At 40.4% G+C, this 20,757-nt stretch overlaps 1 long non-coding RNA gene across 1 annotated transcript in view; it reads right to left on the bottom strand.

The window, feature by feature from the left end:
• Nucleotides 1-2,700: 2,700 nt before the first annotated feature.
• The window catches only part of LOC113596127 (uncharacterized), a 41,461-nt gene continuing 23,404 nt past the window's right edge, over nt 2,701-20,757 (bottom strand). The window contains exons 2-6 of the long non-coding RNA XR_003416854.2: nt 10,414-10,465; nt 9,561-9,650; nt 8,245-8,382; nt 7,800-8,095; nt 2,701-5,637 (exon numbers count right to left, since the gene is read on the bottom strand). This is a non-coding gene — a long non-coding RNA (uncharacterized LOC113596127). The remainder of the gene's footprint in view (nt 5,638-7,799; nt 8,096-8,244; nt 8,383-9,560; nt 9,651-10,413; nt 10,466-20,757) is intronic.

Below are 20,757 nucleotides of genomic sequence, written 5' to 3'. Positions count from 1 at the left end.
GCCACCTTTGGCTAATTTTACCTTTCATGCAAGTTTGTCCCTCTTTTCAAGAAGCATCCATCTACTTAAGACGACTCAAAAATGCCATTGTTCTTTTGAAGTTACACATAGTCTCGGTGCAATTTTGCACATGGCAAGGAATCTTTAGGTAGTCGCCGAGTTGTATATCACATGCGATATACTAGGTGTGCCTCTGCTAGATGGCTAGGTGGCTTAGACGGCCAGACTCCATTGGCTTCCTAACATCTCCCCTCAAAATTGGACAGATTCATCCAGCAGTCTCTCAGGCAGCTGGCCGTCCACAAGCCCCCCACAGCACTGCCAGCCAACTGTCCAGTAGACAGTGGAAGGTACCTTTGGGGGCAGAAAGAAAAGAAAATGAGAAGATCCAGAAGAGTAAACCAAGTATCAGCTCCTTTTCCAAATATCACTGAGCAGATAAATCTCTCCTCTCATGGGGAAGAGTTAGTAGGGAGCTTATACAAGGATCATTATTCTATTTCCAGGAGATTGTAAGCTCTTTTTTCTCTGAGAAAAGTAGGGCATCTTCCCATTTAAATTTCACAGATGCCTGATTTTTTTTCTCCCTGGATGTTAATCTACTGTCCTGTGGGGATCATTTATATTTATTATGTGCCAAACCCAACACCCAACACATAATTCAAGATAACCTCCCTCATAAATTCTATGTATAGGATTTATATACCCCAGATGGGTAGAAGTTTTGATCTTTAGAACTGAACAGATTTTTATAATTCATGAAATGCCCTGTTCACACAGCTCTGTTCCTCATGTTTCCTAAGGAGCCTCCTCCGGGCTCGGAGATTATGGAGCAAAGGCAGTGAAATAAACACTAAGCTTGAAGGATCCTTTATAAGAACATTGAGAAATGTTTGGGGATATATGTGATTTATTCCCTAAGAATGCCTTCTCTGGCTCTTTCCAACTAAATAAGATAACTAAGTTTAGGAGAGATCTGTTTTTAAGACTGCTTGGAAATGACAAAAAAATGTGTGCTGGTGCACTATGCCAGGACACCATCAAAAAGGTATCATGATTCTTTTTCTTTTTAATTTTTTTTAATGTTTTATTTATTTTTGACTGAGAGAGAGAGACAGAGCATGAGCAGGGGAGGGACAGAGAGAGAGGGAGACACAGAATGTGAAGCAGGCTCCAGGCTCTGAGCTGTCAGCACAGAGCCCGATGCAGGGCTCAAAATCACAGATCGAGAGATCATGACCTGAGCCGAAGTCGGACGCTCAACCAACTGAGCCACCCAGGCGCCCCAAAGGTATCATGATTCTTAATTCTTAGTCTTGGGTGAGTGGCCAGTCTACAACACCTTAATAAAAAGACCAGTGTGATTGGAGTTTTTGCTACACTAGAAGTACACATGTTCGTGGGCTTTCACAGAACACTTTAGAAGGAAAGGTAGATAAGACCGATTGCTGTAGCAGGTAACCCTTAAACCCTCAAGAGCTACTTTTACACAGTAAACATTTGTTTAGAGCCCAGGCCACTGTTTAGGGAGCCCAGGGACCGGAAGAGGGTTCTGCTCCTCATTCAGGGTCCCAGGCCCCTCCTGTCTTCTGCTTTCCCCTTCGCCTAGACCTTTAGAATTCTCCTCATTCAGCCCAAGTATGAGAAAAGAGCGAGAGGATGAGGGAGATTTGGTTTGGTTTTGCTCTCAAAGAGCGTGACATAGCAACGGCACACACATCCCTTCTGCACAGCTGACTGTAAGGGGACCAGAGTTTGCAGAGTGCCTGGTGGAGGTAGCGACCGCCGAAGCTTTAGGACAGCCAGGACTGAAAGAATCCAGTAACAAGAAACCACGTACTGAATGACACGATTCACACGTAAACAGCCAGGACTGGTTACTCTGCAGAGACAGAAGCAGATCAGTGGTTGCTTAGGGGTGGAGGGTGATAAGTAAAGTGCATGGAGTTTCTTTTTGAGATGCTGAAATGTCTCACAACTGACTGTGGTAGTGGTTGCACATCACATATATGTGAATTTACTAAAAACTATTTCGTTGTAAATGGATGAGTTGTAGGGCACATGACTTTCATCTCCATAAAGCTTTAAAAAAAAAAAAACAGGACTAGTTGGATATATGGTAATTTTCTCTGCATTAGCTTTACAACTTTTCTGTAAATATCTAAGTAATCTAAAATAAACGATTATTTTTTTGAACACCACTTAAAAAAAAAAAAAGCCAGGACCAGTATCAAGGATAATGAATTTTCTTCTGTGATGTCTTCCTTCCACTTTTTTCTTGGTGAAATCTGGTGAAACTGAATACCAGGGGCCCTATACTTCAAGTCAGAAAGTTTCAACTTTGAGAGAGATTTTCGATAGGAGGCTTAGCATCCTATTCTGTAAAATGAGAAAAATAAATTGACCTCAGCAGTTTATCATACTGATTAAGATATTACACCTGAAAGCCTGTGGTAATCCAGGTATCAACTTAGCTCTTGATTAGAGCATATTAATTATTTAAACTCTTCAAAAGGAAATGAAATATTAAAAATATAAATAACACAACAAAAAATGGTTTAAGACTTAGATACTTCACCAAAACAAAATATTCAAATGCTCAATGTTACAAATATTTGTGTCACTACCCATGCCCCAAATTTCATGTATTGAAATTTTCCAGTGTGATGGTATTAGAAGGTGGGACCAAGGGTGGTGATTAGTCATTAGGAGGTGATTAGTTAGCGCCCTTTATAAGAAGGAACACAAGAGCCGGCCCCATCTTTATTTCTCTATCCCTCTATGTGTCTATCTCTCTTTCTCCCTGGCATGCGAGGATACAGCAAGAAAATGGCTCTCTACAAGCCAAGAAATGGTCTCTTCCAAGTCTCCAGAACTATAAAAACTAAATGTTAGCAGTTAAGGCACCCAGTCTGTGGCATTCTCATTATACAATCCAGAATGGACAAAGACATTCAATAGGCATATGAAATGGTGCTCAACATCTTTAGCCATCAGGAAGTACAAAGTAAAACCGCAATGAGCTACCTTTACCCAATTACAATAATAGCTAAAATTAAAAACTAACTCTACTAAGTGTTGACAAGGACGTGGAACAATTAGAACTCTCACATATTGCTGGTGAGAGTTTAAAACTGTACGATCATTTTGAAAACACTGGCATTCTCTGATACATTTAAATATTCATCTACCCTGTGGCCTAGCAATAACACTGCTAGATATAGACCAAGAGAAGCAAATGTATATGTTCCTAAAAAGACCTGTCCATCAATAGCAGCTTTATGAATAAAAAGAAAAAAATTGGGAGCACTTGGGTGGCTTGGTCGGTTAAGTGTCAGACTCTTGACTTCAGCTCAGGTCATGGTTCGTGAGTTCCAACCCCACATTGGGCTGTGTGCTGACAGTGCAGAGCCTTCTTGGGATTCTCTCTCTCCCTTTCTCTCTGCCCCTCCCCTGCTGGTGCACACTCTGCCCCGCCACCCCCCACCACCCTTTCTCTCAGTCTCTCTCTGTCTCAAAATAAATAAACTCGAAAAAAAAAAAAAAAGAAAAATTTGAAAATAGCCCAGATGTCCATCAATAGAAAAATGGATCGGGGTCGGGTGGCTCAATCAGTTGAGTGTCCCACTTCAGCTCAGTTCATGATCTTGCCATTCATGGGTTCAAACCCCACGTCGGGCTCTGTGCAGACAGATCAGAGGCTGGAGCCTGCTTCTAATTCTGTGTTTCCCTCTAGCTATGCCCCTCCCCTGCTTGTGCTCTGTCTCTGTCTGTCTGTCTCTCTCTCTCTCTCTCAAAAATAAACTTTTAAAAATTAAAAAAAAAGAAAAATGGGTCAACAAATTGTGGTACATTCATACAGGCATACTACAGAGCAAAAAAATAAATAAATAAAAGAATACACTACTGATATACATAATATAGATAAATCTCAAAAACAATACACTGAGTGAAATGATGCATAAATGAAAGTATACATATGTATACATATGTACATTTATAGGAAGTTCTTAAGCATAGAAAACTGAATTATATGACAGAAAGCAGGTCAGTGATTACCTGTAGTTGAGGTCTGTGAGAATAGGAATCGACTAGAAAGAAATGTGAAAGAACTTTCCAGAATGATGGAATTGTTTTATGTTGTAATCAGGGTGCATACATTTGTCAAAATTCCTTGTGCTGAACACTTACAATTTATGCATTTTACTGAGTAAAATCAACTACCGTTGACCCTTGAACAATGTAGGGGTTGAGGGCACTGACCTCCCATGCAGTCAAAAATCCATATGTAACTGACTCCTCCAAAAACTTCACGACTAATAGCCCACTGTTGACTGGAACCCTTACCAATAACACAAACAGCCGATTAACACGTAGTTTGTATGTTGAATGTACTATAAGCTGCATTCTTACAGAGGAGGAAGCTAGAAAGAAGAAAATGTTATGAAGAAAGTCACAAGAGAAAATACATTTATAGGACTGTACGGTATTAATTGAAAAGACGCCACATATAGGTGGACCCACATAGTTCAAACTCACATTGCTCACAGGTCACCTGTAGGGTTAACATGGAAAACAAGGAGGTGGGGCCAATGGAAGGATAGCAGAAATGATCTCACCTTTTGGTTTGGTGAGATAGAGTGTTCAGTGCATACACGCTAATTGCCTGCAAGTATGCCCTACCAGCTGCCTTCCTGGGCACCCAGCTGACCAAGATGAAGAACCCTGGAAAATACCTCTGGTCACGGTCATCTAAAGACAACTCTGCAGGGGTGGCTCAGTCGGTTGAGCCTCCGATTCTTGATTTCAGCTCAGGTCACGATCCCAGAGTCATGGGATGGAGCCCCATGTCGGACTCTGAGCTGAACGAGGAACCTCCTTGAAATTCTTGCTCTCCCTCTCCCTCTGCCCCTCTCCCTGGCTCGTGCTCTCTCAAAAATAAAATTAAAAGGAAAAAAGACAACTCTGCAAACAGTTATGCCCAGTGTAGACACTGCAGGTCAATATCTTCCATGTCACAGTAAAAAAATAACAGCCACCTCTCACCCAGACATGCCTTGGATCACATTTTTCTGAAGTTATATAAAGCTTATAAAAACAGGAAATAAAGCATATTGAATACATTGTAGAAAAAATGTCCAAAATCGACTAAAATGCAAATGGAGCCTATGAGAAAAGACAGAGGATGCATTTTTTTTTTTTTTAAGTTCCAAAATTATGCCGGCCAAAAGGCAGGAGAGGAGGAAATGAGAGCCCGGGATGGATTGGCAATCAAAGGCAAGGAAAACACAGAACATTCAAAGCATTGTGCACAAGCGTGGAGGGGGAGAAGCGAAATAAGTCTGCATATTAACTTACAGCCGACAACCAGTTAAAATGGGAATTTCATGGCATAAGGCTTATGTCTTACACATGAACAGGAATTGAATCAAACTTCGAGAAGGAATTCCATGGAAGTACTGAGGCAGATTTCACTCCTTCCTTCTTGGGTGTTAAGACGTAAGCCTCGGTGCGATAAAGACAATCAGCTACTCGTTAATAAACTTTGAGTTTTCTTCTGGTAGCTAATGGGAACTTAAGTGCTGTCTGTCGTTTGCACAATGTTCAGTAACTCCTTCTCAAAGATGTTCGCAGATTCTAAAATAAGAACAAATTATGTACATGTGCATAATGTCTGTACAAATAAAATAAGCACACTCATAACTTCTGTGTAGGAATCGTGCCCATTATGGTGTCTGACTCACTAATGTTTGCCAGCGTACGAATTTATCTGTTTCTCTTAAATCATTTGATTTTTTGCATATTTCAAGTCTACATTGTTAAGAACATCAAGATTCATCCCTGATTACATGTCCTTTGTGAACTGTAAATTTTCCCAAATTGAAATGACTCTTTTTCTCATCGAATGCTTCCCCCAGAGACATTATCTTTACCAGCGATCCGTATTCCTGTGCTTGGCTTTTCTTTGGTCAGAAGTTGCCTGTTCTTTTTCCTTGTAACCTTCTTGGGTTTTTTTATTTTCGGTGCATTCATATTGAACAGCATATGGCTGCATTTTAGTGGCGGTGGTGACCGAGTTTTGCTGTCGTTTGGGTTTGGTCTGCCTTCTCTGGGGCTTTCAGCTTTGCTCAGGAGGACAGTGTCCCTGGTCCTCCATACTTAGCAGTGATATCCTCTACCTGTCTGTGCAAACAGCGACTCTCATGGCCCCATCCTGGATCTTCTCGTGACCTGTAGCTACACCACCTCCAGCAGCTCACGTTTAAACACCTGACTGTCTGTCTGATCACTACGGCCACTCCTGGTATCAGTCGTCAACCAGTCCTGACCCCCCGCTAGGACCCCAGACCCCTGAACACACCCCTTTGTCACTTCTCACCCTTTCCAACGAGACTCTAGAGACTGTCACTCTCAACTCTGTGCACACATGGCCCCATCCTCTTTTCCTGTCTCTCACCACCAGAGACCCTTGGCAAATACAACCCTGGTTAAAGCCAGCTTTGCTGATCCTCCACCTGCGCCCAAGCATCTAAACTCAGATGAACTTGGAGCATCACCGAAATCACTTTTACCTCTCACAGTGATGTTCTCCCGTGGCCGCTTGGCACCTACATTTTCTGCCGTCTGGTTTCTCTCAAAATATAACCATGTGCTCTCTTACATTCCAGGACCAAAATTTCTGGCTCTCTGGTGATGGAATCTATCCTTGTATCAAAAGAGTTATTATTTTTTTTTTTACATTTATTCATTTTTGAGAGACAGAGACAGAGCACAAGCAGGGGAGGGGCAGAGAGAGAGGGAGACACAGAATCCGAAGCAGGCTCCAGGCTCCGAGCTGTCAGCACAGAGCCCGACACGGGGCTCGAACTCACAAACCACGAGATCATGACCTGAGCTGAAGTTGGACGCTCAACCGACTGAGGCGCCCCAAAGGAGTTACTTTTTTGGCAGCTTTTCCTACCACTTTGAGAACTAGAAAGGTAGGAGACAGATATGTTCAGCTCATTGCCTTAACCCGTCTTCTATAAAGTCATATAAAGGTTAGTAACACACTCAGAACAAAACAAATGCTTTTTCATTTCAGTTAAAGAGGATGGAACAGATACTAAGCAGGCAGCCTGGATAGTAAGGGCTAACTGGGGGATGGGCTTCATCCCCTGTGGCCCTTTTGGTGACAGAAGCAAAGAGAAGTCCATCTAGAGAAAGAACCAGCAAGGGCCCTATATCTATTCCCATGAGCCAACATACTGTAATAGCAAAATTATTTTGCCCTCAGGGAAAAGAGAAAAGTAACTAGGCCTCTGAAGAAAAATAGAGCAGAAAAACATATTACCCAGCCACATTAAGAACAGTTTTTTCTTTTAAATGATCAGTCCCTAGAATAAACATTAAATTTAAAAGGTTTTATTATTTTACTTGGTTTCACTACCTTAAAATATATCTGCGAAATAGATCGGCTATATCCTTTATTGCAGGCTTAATGGAATTTTGGCATCGAAAGCCTGATCCATTTTTGGTCCTTACCTTATAAAACCTCATGTCTATCAGATCCCTTAATGGACAGAGAAGGTCATTAAAGCTCCAGGCATTTTGCAGGCTGGCCCTGGAAACTGGCAAAGCCCATTTTTGAAATTTAGTGATAGCCAGTGTGTTATAAGCCAACCCTAGAGATCTAATTGGATTGAGAACCTCATTTCTGCTGAAGGCCTTTTTGAACCTGCTTTTGTAATTCATGGCTCATGAAGGCAGGCCCCACACTCAATGGACATTTTTAGCAGCAAGGGGGAAAAATGATTCACCATTTTCCAGCCAAAAGAAGGTGGGTCTTCAGAGCAGGGCGGACCTAGTTGGAAGAGTGGATCCTACAGCCCTTACGTTCATCAAATTGGGCTTTGGTCAGATGAGTCTCCACAGAGAGAAGCAGCCCAAACATTCTTCTCCATCATGACTGTCCTTCAGGTAGCTGGGATAAGGTTGGCCTAATCAGCATGACTGCAGAAATGCCACACGACAGCAGTACAATAAAAAGATCGTTGTGTTTGGGATCAGTTGGTGGCTCCAAGGGTGGCCTTGCAGTGTGTTTCCCAGACAGAGTCTGGAGGAGAAGATTGGGAATCAACACAGCATAACCAGCTTTGGAGTTAGACGTACTGACACCTCCCTACTGTTGCTCATTAGCCGTTGGCCTCAGGCAAGACACCTTGCCTCTCTGAGCTTCAGTACAATGGAGATAGTAGCACTTACATGCAAGTTGTTCAGTGAGATTACAATGGAAAGCACATACTAAAGAATGTGCTCAATCAATCCGTACTCTTCAGTTGACATTTGACCCATTCCAAAGTCTCCAGTAGCCAACAACTCTGAATGTCTCACTTCTTTTTCCTGTGTGTCAACAAGGTGGCAGGAGTCAGGGACTTGCGCCCAGGAAATGCTAATGAGTTTGGTTTAATTTAACTGTATCCTCAACCCTGATTAAACTCCCATTATTGCTCTCGGGCATAATAGACTGTGCAGCCTCCAGAAAGAGCAGACTGAGCCTAAAGCTTCCAAAACCAGTCAGGAGATGAGAAGTTTGGGCAGAGGGGCTCAGGAACAGAACAATAAATCAAGAGGAGCACTATCTGGGGCTGAAATGGGTCTAATAATTAGTGTCCCAGGAACATGGATAAGGACTAGCATCATCCTCGGTAATGGCCATTGCTCTAGCAAATTCCCCATGACCCACTTTAATTCAGACTTTTCAGAACCCTCTAGATGCCCCAAAATTCCTAAAATTATCCCAGAATTAAGGAGTGAAACTTGATCACCCCACTGGCCAGCCAGTCGCCTAAAATGACCAAAGCCGTTTTGTCATCTACTGGTGAGCTGGACACCTTAAACTGTATGGTCTCCTTTGTGCTGTGACTTAGGAGTAAATGAACCAGTCTGAGGGAGGAATTTTTTTCACATTCTGACCTATAATAGCGGACACATGGAACGATCACATTCACCCATTCTGATTTAATGTTTATAATTTTATTATTGTGAAAGCCAAAGATCATTGCTATGAGAGTCATGATAAAATCCGACTAAAGTCAGTTATTTCTTTTTCTAGTTGTGGTCAGCTGAGTTCAGCTTACACTGAAAACTAGAGACTTGATTTCTTGCAGAGCCCCAATCATAGAAGGTTAGACAATTAGTGGAGATATATTTAATGTTCCCATAAACATTTTGCTCCATCAGGTAGGTTTGGAATCCAAGTAAAAATCAAAAGGAAAGCCATCCCACAGATTCTTTTCAGTCACTTTATTGGCCCCAACAGTTAGCCAGGAACGCAGGCCAGGTGGACACTCCCCTCATGGGAATTCAGCTATCACTCCATGTGGCTTTCAGAACTGGCTGCAGCCCAGTCATGAGGGCTCAGCTTACAAGCATTAGAATTCACACCTGTTATTCGAATGATCACAAAGCAGATCTCACTCTCACCCACAAAGAGGATGGGGGGATGGGGAAACTGGGTGAAAGAGAATGGGGCATATGGGCTTCCAGTTATAAAGGGAATAAGTCAGGGGGGCACCTACCTGGCTCAGTCAGTACAGCATGTGACTCTCGATCTTGGGGTTGTGAGTTTGATCCCCACACTGGGTGTAGAGAATGCTTAAAAATAAAATCTTTACCAAAATTAAAATAAAATAAAATAAGTCAGGGGAATAAGAGGCACATTAGAAATACAGCCAATGATATTATAATAGTATTGTATGGTGGCAGATGGTAGCTACCCTTGTGATGAGCATAGCATCACATATAGAGAAGGTGAATCACTATGTCCTGTTGTATACCTGAAACTAATGTAACATGGTGTCAACTCTATGCAAATAAAAATTAAGACCTAAAGTGACTGATGGATTAAAAAAACAAGAGTCATCTATGTGACTACAAGAGACTCACTTCAGACCTAAAGACACAGACCAAGAGTGAAGGAATTAAAAAGGTATTTCATGCAAATAGAAGCAAAGAAGAAGAAGAAGAAGAAGAAGAAGAAGAAGAAGAAGAAGCAGAAGCAGCAGCAGCTAGGTAAGCAATACTTCTATCAGACAAAGTGGACTTTAAAACAAAGACTGTAGCAAGAGACAAAGAAGATCCCTGCAGAATGCTGGAGGGATCAGCTCAAGAAGGGAGTAGAATAATCGTAAAGCAAACAAAATATAAAGCAAGCAAACAAACAAAAATCAGACTCTTAAATACAGCGAACAAACTGGTGGCTACTAGAAGGGATGTGGGTGTTGGGTGGGCAAAACAGGTGAAGCGAATTACGAGATGCAAACATCTAGCTATAAAAGAAAGAAGTCATGGAGATTAAAAAAAAAAGTACAGCATAAGAAAGACAGCCAACAATATTGTAATAATGCTGGAGGATGACAGATGACAACTTACCATGGTGGGCATCAGATAATGTTTAGAATTATTGAATCACTACATTTCACATCTGAAATGGAAACAAAATATGACATGGCATGGCAATTCTACTTCAATGACACATTTTTTAAAAAGAAAAAAAATAATTGTATAGCTCATTAGTGGCCAAATATCAGCTTGAGGACAGAGAGTGCTCTTTGGCAAAGTTCACCCCAACCTGCCTTCAAATAAGGGAAGGTAGAAAAATATCAAGTACTGCATAGAGCTAAATTTAAGGTTATTCAAAGGATGTTAAAATACACATAACTGTCCATTCGTCTATGAGAAGTAATGACATCAAATAGTGGTTATGGCTTCTTAAGTCTTTACTTTCTAAAACAAAAAATTGGCAATCCTATGTTATATTCTTACACACCCACACCCACACCCACACACCCACACTCAAACACACACACTGACACATACATGCACACACTTCTATTAAAAAAAAAAACAAACTTGTTGGTCCTTAAAATTCAGAAATGTGGAATATCTGGAGAAAAAAAAATTGTATGGTGTCCATGTTGTAAACCAGCTGTGGGATCTCAAGCAAACCACTGAGATTCTTTGGTCCTTATTTTCTTCATCCAGAAATTGGGGGTGAATGGGACCAGTGTATCCACCAAAGGTGAACGTGCTCCTGGCTTGGTAACATGCGCAAAGTCAAGCCTTGGAATCTCCTGTGGGTCACACACATAGTAAGTAGTAATTTTTTAGACTTTTTGCTGATGAAAATTAATTGGGTAAAATTTCGATATCCATAGCATTGAGTAAGAATTTTTCACAAGATACAAATGTTGAGGGTTTTCTTTTCTTTTTTCTCATACTGCCTGTGACAAACCCCCACCCCTACCTCACTTTGCTATCGCTAGTCTTCTTTTGTTTCTTATGCCAAAAGTGCAGACATTGGCACCAAAGTTTGTGTGCGGAGGTGCAGCCCTGTCTGCAACCTTTCTGGCTGTCCTGTTCTCTGCCCGAATTTTACTTGGGAGCTGGTGATTAATCGGCCCCCGCAGCAGTGCTTGTAGCGCTGGCCAGTTCTCCCCTACTGCAATCAAGAGCTCATAAATCTAACGAGGTAAAGGACAGAGGGCAGCCAACAAACCCCTTTCGGAAAGAGCTGGGAGTGTTGAGGCAAGATCTCTGGGAATATTATGGATGCAATCCTGGCTTCAGCTTTTTGTTGCAATCAACTAGCTAAAGATTCATAATCCAAAAATGGCATCTAAACATGTGCTCAGCACATACCTCAGACTTTCAGCTCTTCAGATCCCAGAGCAGGAGTTCCCTGTGAAGCTTAATATCCTTTGAATCTCCAAGGCCTCAGAATCTTGAGACAGAGCCCAGGAAACAAGATGCACTGGGTTCAAATCCACTTACCACTGGGTTCTGTTGCTTACCAGCCATGTGACCCTCAGCAGTTTACTTAATTCGATTCAGGGCCAGTTTTCTTATCATGCAAGTGGGATACAACAATGGTGTGTCTTCAATGAGATGAGGTGAGATCATCGTTCAATGAGATGATGCCAAGAAAGCTCTTAGCACAGTATCGGGCATATGGAATGTATTCAAAACATGTGTTGTTATTGTTATCTCAAGATTTGTCTATTACAAAAGTTCTCAAATTTTTGGTCTCAGTATCCCTTTATGCTTTAAAAATTATGAAGGACCCCAAAGAACTTTTGCTTATAAAGCTTATATCTATAGATATTTACCATATTTCATCTTAAAACTAAAAAAAGAAAAAAAAAGTCTAAAACGCAAAAATTCAGAGCCCACATCCCATTAGCCACAGGGAAATGACATCATCGTGTGTCATCTAGCTTCTGGAAGACTCCACTGTGCACTCTAAGACAGGGGCAATGGAAAAAGCAAAAAAACAGCTTGAGATGATAGCTTTGACCTTCACAGACCTCACATCACACATTGAAAACCATGGGTGTATTATATTCTTGTCTTTTCAGGCAATAATATACTTTAAAATTCCCCACACCGTGGGCTGTCCTGCTTGTTTAAATGTCATCAGGTGAAGAAGCCAAGTCTTCTTTTAATAAGCTATTCACAATTGGTGCAAAGAGTTCTCCTTTATATTGCAATCTGCCTAATTAGGACTATCATTTGTCTCATTTCTTATAATTCTCTTCTGAGTAGAAGTGGGCAACATCCAATAATAGTAATTACTACTACTGTATATGGGGCACTGTACCAGGAGCATAAAAACCAAGTTACCTGATTTGATATTCACAGTCACTCTACAATGTACCCATTGTTATTCCAACTTTACAATTTTTTTCTAAGGAAACAGACAACTTAAGTAACTTACACAAAATCTTATTAGCAATTGGGGCACTCAGAAGGAACCCAGACCTCCCTGATTCTAAACATGCCCTATAATTTATGCTGCCTCCCTGGCTCACTACACAAACACTTCACAGTTGTTTTGTCTTCTTATTTTTAAGATAAACGTAATAGCAGTGGTTGAGTCATAATCTCTTCTTCTTTTTAAAACAAATGTAATTCACTATCAAGTTCTCGGCTGCCATTTTTACAGAAATTGACAAGCTGATCTAAAACTCATATGGAAATGCAATGAATTCACAACAACCGAAGCTATCTTGAAAAAGAAGTTGGAGTCCTTCATACTTCCTAATTTCAAAACTTACTACAAAACTACAATAATCAAGACAGTGTGGTACTGGCCTAATGATAGACACAAAGGTCAGTGAAATAGAATTGAGAGTCTGAAAATAAATTTAGATTTTCAATGCAAATGCCAAGACAATTTAATAGGGAAAAAATAGTCTTTTCAACAAATGGCGCTGGAACAACTGAGTACGGACTACAAAAGACAGGAGGTGGATCCCTACTTCATACAGTATAAAAATATTAATTCAAAATGGACCAAAGACTCAAATGTAAGAGTTAAAACTATAAACCATTAGAAGAAAACATAGGAATAAATACTCAGGAATTTGGATTGGGCAATGATTTTTTAGCTATGACACCAAAAACACAAAGCACAGGGCTGCCTGGGTGGCTCAGTCAGTAGAGCGTGCAACTTCCACTCAGGTCATGATCTCACAGTTTGTGAGTTCGAGCCCCACATCAGGCTCCCTGCTGTCAGCCTGATCCAGATCCTCTGTCCTCCTCTCTCTCTGCCCCTCTCCAGCTCACGCTCTTTCTTTCTCTTTCTCTCTCCCTCTCAAAACACACACATACACACACACACACAAATGACAAAAGAAAAAGTAGATAAATCTGGGTTCATCAAAGTAAACACTTTCACGTTTTAAAGGAAACCACTAAGAAAATGAAAAGACATCCCACAGGATGGGAGAAAATGTTTGCAAATCATATATAAGGGATAGTATCCAGAATATATAAAGAACTCTTGCAATTCAACAATAAAGAGACAAATGACCCAATTTAAAAATGTGTAAAAGATGTGAATAGACATTCCTCCAAAGAAGATATACAAAGGTAGCCAGGGGAACGTGGGTGGCTCAGTTGGTTAAGCAGCTGACTCTTAATTTCAGCTCAAGTCATGGTCTCATGGTTCATGAGATCGAGCCCCATGTTGGGCTCTGCACTGACTGTGTGGAGCCTGCTTTGGATTCCCTTTCTCCCACTCTTTCTGCCCCTCATCCACTCATGCACTCTTAAATAAAATTTAAAAATTTCAAACAAGAAGATATACAAACAGCCAACAACATATGAAAAGAAGCTCAACTCTGTTAGCCATCAGGGAAATACAAGTCAAAACCACCATGAAACACCAGTCCATACACACTAGAATGGCTAAAATAAAAAAGAAAGCTAATAACAAGTGTTGGCAAGGATGCAGAAAAATTAGAACTCTCATACGAACTCCTGGTAGGAATATAGAAGGATGCAGCTACTCTGGAAAACAACCAGACAGTTGCTCAAAGGCTAGAGCTATCTCATGACTCAACAATTCCACCCATAGGTATATACCCAAGAGAACTGAACACATGTTCACACTAAACTTGCACGTGAATGTGTGTAGCAGTTATTCATAACCAAAATTGTCCACAAATATCCATCAACTGATAAATTACTGCATAACTTCATTTATAGACTATGTCCATATTAGGCAAATCCATAGGGACAAAAATAGATTAGTAGTTGACAGGGGCTAGGGGAAGAAGTGATTGGGGGGGTGTCTGCTAATGTGTACCAGATTTCTTTTTGGGGTGCTGAAATGGGGTGATGAAAATGTTCTGAAATTAAATAGTCGTGATGGTTGCACAACTTTGTAAATATACTAAAAATTACTGAATCATACACTGTTAAAAAATTTTATGGTATGTGAAATATATCTCACTAAAGCTGTTATTTAAAAGATATTAAATGCTATCCTTGAATTGGCTTTTATATAATTGCATTCCTTCTGTTTTTCTTGACCTTCTAGTCCACCTCAGGCAGTGAATCTGGAAACAAGTTATTAATTTTATTTAGTTGAAGTAATCTGTATTGCTAAAGGCTGAAGAAATACAGTTTAAACCCAAGAAAACCATATCATAAATTAAAGCTAGAAAGTACATGTAAATAAAACCAGTAATGATTCAAGATTTCAGCTTGTGAGTGTAGGCGTTATCCAGAGGAAATGTGTTCCATGGGTGGAGAAAAGATGGGCCTGCTTTTCACAGGCAGGGTTGAACCATTTTAAGCAAAGCATAAATAAATACCAAGTCCCCATTTTTTTTTTTGTCTTCTTGTTTTACACAGATTCCAGTTTCCCCCTGAATTCGCCCATATTCTATAAGCTCCCAGAGACGTTGTTGAAGGCAGCTGATGCCCAAGAGCCAGTGCCAGGGTCCTGCCTTCTGTTAGCAGCCTGGGACCCACTGAGGAGCCATGGACCCGCCAGTCTCTCGGATACCAGCTGTCCCCCAGGACTTCCTGCTGAGGCCAGTTCTCCAAGCCAGCAGTCTGGGAGCCAAAAGCTTCCTGACACTGGTCAAAATCGCAAAATCTGGAAAAGTTGAGCAGGTTCATTTGGGAAGGTAGAATAACAGGAGAATGAGATAAAATGAGACATTTGGAAAAATGAAGGAGGAAAAGTCCAATTGCCCAACAGACTCAAAGCTGACGGGTCGTAAATACTCTTGGTATGCTTTAGCCCGTAAAAAATACTACAGATTCTTTAAACTTGTAACTTTGAAGCTAATCTTTTTCAAAGCAATGGCAAGATGGAGTTTAGTGTTTGTGCAGGGGGGAGGAGGGGAGAGGTAATAAGGATGGGAGGGTGGCTAGTGGTGATGTTCTTGTGTCTTACCATTATTTCTAGTACCGAAGCACCCATATTCGCTCTAAGAACTACCAACAAAAAGACGAGTCAAGAAATCAGAGAAGTTGTAAAAGGTTTCCAAGCCCCACCTCTGGCTTCTAAACAGCCCCAGCATTCCTTATGGGAAATGCATCGTGTCCCGCTTTGGGAATGTTGATGTTCTGACAAAATCTGAGCCTCTCAAAGTGCAAATATTTTATTGTCCATGAAAGGGACATTCATTAAATGAAAGCCAAAGAAAGGAAATGGGGAAAAAATTCATGAAGTGCAATGAGAATTAAAGAGATGGGAAAAAAATAAATAACTCTGACCAAACACCATTTTGCTGACTTAACATACAAATAATCAGAAACATACTGCACAGATTAAATCTCCCTTTGATTTTGAATAGGCGAAGTGTTCAGCAAAACTAAACCCCAAACAGCAAACATGTATGGGATTTTGCCAGCCCTCAAAATAGTTTAAAAAATTTAAAAAGCTTAAGATTTTGTTTCTCCCAAAATATCTAGATGCCTTCAGGATAACAATTTCCCCTGCCAACGGTGACTAACATAAGCGAAACTGGGAAGCCAAACCTCTCTCCCTATCCAAATCTGGATCCATTTACTGTGAAAGTTTTCACTAACCTTATTTAAACTATTTTAACCCATTTGTTTATAAATGTAATGCTTTTTTAAAAAGAGAGGAGCTTCTTTTATGAACTAATACTATATGTAAACCAATACAAAAAAAAAAAAGGTGATATAAGTTTCCTTCTAGAGAAGAGAAGAGAAAATTTGTGAAAAAAGTTGACTAGAGACCATATGAGGCCCTTTGGTCAAGATTCCACTTGCCCGTGCTCCTTGAAAATTCCCTTGATCTCAATCACGATGGTTCATGCCTGAGCATACACGATCCGGTTCGTTCTGCCATAATGCATATTTCTGCAACATATGCTATTTCATATGTGATTAACAAATAATGGAATAATGTATGCGGGAGTTTCGTGGGTTCATATGTGATTTGCCCCAGCGTGTCAAAGTCAAACCCAATGGAACACCAAGTACAATAACAGCGCTGAATGCTGCAGACCACAAAGGAATACAAGATGTGCAAGATGTCCACTCACCCCACATTCTTCCTCTTTGCTCAGTTTGACCGTATGCTCCTTATAACAAAGGCATACTGCTCTGTTCTCCCCAAGCTTTGTGCATGATGCCCCTGTCTTCACAACTCAGCAGGCTTTCCTTGCCTTATATCTCTTTCAATCAAGCCACCTTCATCTTTTTTTGCGAGGTAAAGTACCATATCTTAGTAGTATTTCTATTTTTTTAAAAACAGTGTCTTTAAAATGTTAGTATTGTTATGACGATTATTTGTGTTGTCTAGTTGCAAAGGTGCAAAGGTAAAAACAAGCCCTGTTCTTTGAAGTGCTCAATTCTGCAGAACTCAACCTTCTTTGGAATGACATGACATGTCATGACTCCCATGACAGCAAAAACCTCTGTGCCGGTGAAATAGAAAGATCATTTGCCTATTTATCTAGGATGACATCTAATCTTGTTCTAGGGAATCCATGACATTTGTTGGATTGTTTAACTTGGCACTTTGAGTTTCTATGTTAACTAAAGAAATCAGATTAGTGCCTTTCCCAAATTCATTTTATAGCACACATTTGGTCAGGTGAAAGAAGGCAAAATAGACGAAATGTTCTCTCTTCCCCTTTCCTGCCAAGAGAATTGGTAAAGTGCTGGGGAAGAATGGGCAGATAAGGAGCAATCCAACAATGTGTGTTGCAAATTATCCTGGTGAATTTGGAATATTCCTAAGTGCAATGTCTGGAACATTGATAGTTTTGCATACAAACCTCTAAACTGACTCAGCTATTAAAAGGCACTGGCAAGTTTTTTCCATGAGACCTAGTTTAGTCTAGTTTAGCTAATAATTTGGAATTCTGTCTAGTTAGGGGGTAAATATTGCCTCCCACTCTTTCATTGACATCAGTCTAGAGTGGATTGGGAGTTTGCCAACAACAGTAGATCTGAGCTGAAAGGGCATCACCAAACACCCCTTGATATCCCAGCTTGACTCCTGACCCCACAACGCCCTTTTGTTTCAAGGCATCACAGCTAACAAGCTGTGGAAGGCAAAGAAGGCAAAGCTACATTCATATCTAAGGAAGGCAGTGAAGTAGCCAGTGGCACAACTTTCTTCGAAACATCAGTCGTTCTGCAGGAGCAGAAGAGTGGGTCTGTTCCCCTATAAATGCAAATCATGTGCCTTACCCCTCCCCCCTGGAGGAAGATGAAGCAGACACAGCTCTGACCAGCAAGAAGCTTGCGATCTCCTGTCTGGGCAGTGACAGATATTGACACATATGTGTCCACCTGTCACGAGCCTGAGCGCCTCCTTACATCGTACCCTCCAGGGGCTTTGCTTGCCTCCCCTGCAGAGTGGATACACACTCCACACACACACACACACACACACACACACACACACAACCCCAGCGTGATACGTACTACATAACTTGCCCAGGTTTCTCTTTTTCTCCAGCCAAAATTGGTCCCAGTCATTGTTCTTCATCTCAAAAATGAGGAAACAACGTCTCAAAGGCACCAGGACAGAAACTAGGGTCTAACTCCAAAGCCTGTGCTTTTCTGCAGCATAGGGTAACTTTTTGTTAACTAATGGCCCAATACATGCATATGTATATAATAGATGTACATAAGATTCTATGCCTATTACACTAGATATGTAAGATATTATGCTTATTATAATACATATAAGATACTATGCCTATTACACATAGGCCTAATATATTAATGTATTATATTATATATTGACTATTTTATATATTATATCACATATTGGCTATATTGATATGTATAAATAATTGGTATTATGTTATATAAAATATAAAATAAAATATATTATATTATATATTAATATAGTTATTTATTATATTATATATTAGTTTATATAAATGGCCTAATATATGTGTACATAATATATGTATATGTATACATATACAGCCTATGTATGTATAATATATGTATATGTATATAACATATGTATGTAATGGGCGTATATATATAATATATGTATGTAATGTGTGTGTATATACATATATGCACGTACACGTGTGTGTGTGTGTGTGTATCAGGGCCATTCTTAGGGTAGCTGTCCTCCATGTGATGACTCAGTGTCACTTCTCAGGACTGGTAGATGTTTCCACACTTGTTGAAGCAGGGAAAGAGATTGAAGAGGTGACAACCACCAATGAAAGGTCTTCTCTGGGAAGAGACATGTGTCACTCCCACTCACGTTTCACTGGTCAAGGCAAATCACATGGCATGTCTGACTTCAAGCAGGCAGAAATGTACGGTCATCCTAGATGCCCAGAAGCAGAGGGAAATCAGACACTGATGAAGAGTGTCTTCAACTTCAAGAGAAGTTGAAGGACAGTGCAGTGACTCAGAAAGGGAGGTGGTAACTGGCCATCCTTATTCCTTCTCCCTTGTGCTAATAAAAGAAAGCTTCCCACCCACCCCCCACCAAAAAAAAATATTACAACTGGTCTCTAGGCTTAATCCACCATTTATGCAAGCAATAATGACAAGACATATACTGACAACCACAATAAAAACCACAACTAATATTTACAGAGTGTCTTACAATTTACCTAACATTTTTATACATATTAGCTCTATCAGGCAGCATGAGAAGTCTCTCAAAAAACTTTGAAATGTTCCTTTCCTTCAGATTCTCACAATTTGCTATGAAATAAACACCAAGGGCTAGTCTGAGTACTAAATCTAAGTACAAAGGGATTTGAGGGGAAAGTGGTCGGTGTGAGCCCAACAACACACAGAGCTTCACAAGAGGACAACTCAAGACCACACTATGGGCTGAGCCTCTGGTCTCCTTCATTCTGAAGTTTGCCAATGGTATCGTATAAACCAGAGTTGAAAAGTGATGGCCTCTGAGGTGAATCTGGCCTCAGGATATATTTAGTTTGTCCCACAATTTTAATAAATGAATTGCCATCGAATTTTCTTTTAGAATTATTGTGCTTTATTTCTTGAAATGTATTTCCATTTTAAAGAGAATTTGAAAGACACTCACCACTCTTACCAATTTTCCCACCTCCTTCCATACCTCTCAATCTTTAAAAAAAAAATTGTGTGAAAAAATACTATACTTTCATTGCAAGCATAGTGCAACTATTTTTTAAGTTATATACTTGTATAATTTTTTAAGTAAATAATTAAATAAAGATTCTTTATGGTTCCAGTGAGGAAATAAGCAGAGCTCACTGGTAGAAGAAAGCCTAAAAGTCTTCTAAGGATCAAGGAAAGAAATTGTGACCTAAGACCAACTATACAATCAAGTCCTGATTGCATTAAGTAAACATCAGGCATTCTTAATTATTCCGACTTTCAGGAAACTTCACATGCATGAGACAGGCATAAATAAGTAAGTAAATAAATAAGTAAACAACTAAAGTAAAACTATTTGAACATAAACTTGGGTCAATTGAGTCAATCGAGTCAATAAACTTGATTGACTGAGTCAGTCAAAAGATGAATATAAAAAAAGAAAGGCAAGGATTACGTTTAGAGTACAGAATGTGAGTGTTACAAGATTTGACAGCAAGTGACATTTTAAAATTGGAAAATTTCACATAAGAATTCAGGCTATCCAGCTTCTCTCCTCGACAGCACTGGCCACCCAGCCCCATTGGTGTACATCCTGCAGAGCATGGGCCGCTAGAGTGCACAGATTGTTCTGGTGGGTGAGACCCTCTTGGCCAGGACATGGCTTCAGGCTGCCTTCCCCAGGTCAACCTCACTGGCGTGAATGGCTTCTGTAAGATTTTTGCTCACAACCCCTCCAGCAGGCCAGCAGTGGAACTGTGTTGAGAAACAAATTCACTGTTTTGTTTCCATTAACAATTTACCCAAGTGTCCACCTCAGCCCCTGTACAATCGTAGTCACCCTAAACCACTCTTCCACCAGATGCCTGCAGG

This window comes from Acinonyx jubatus, chromosome D4 (genome assembly GCF_027475565.1).
Source record: "Acinonyx jubatus isolate Ajub_Pintada_27869175 chromosome D4, VMU_Ajub_asm_v1.0, whole genome shotgun sequence".
In the NCBI taxonomy this organism is placed as follows: Eukaryota; Metazoa; Chordata; class Mammalia; order Carnivora; family Felidae; genus Acinonyx; species Acinonyx jubatus.
This window is presented reverse-complemented; position numbering and strand designations above follow the sequence as displayed.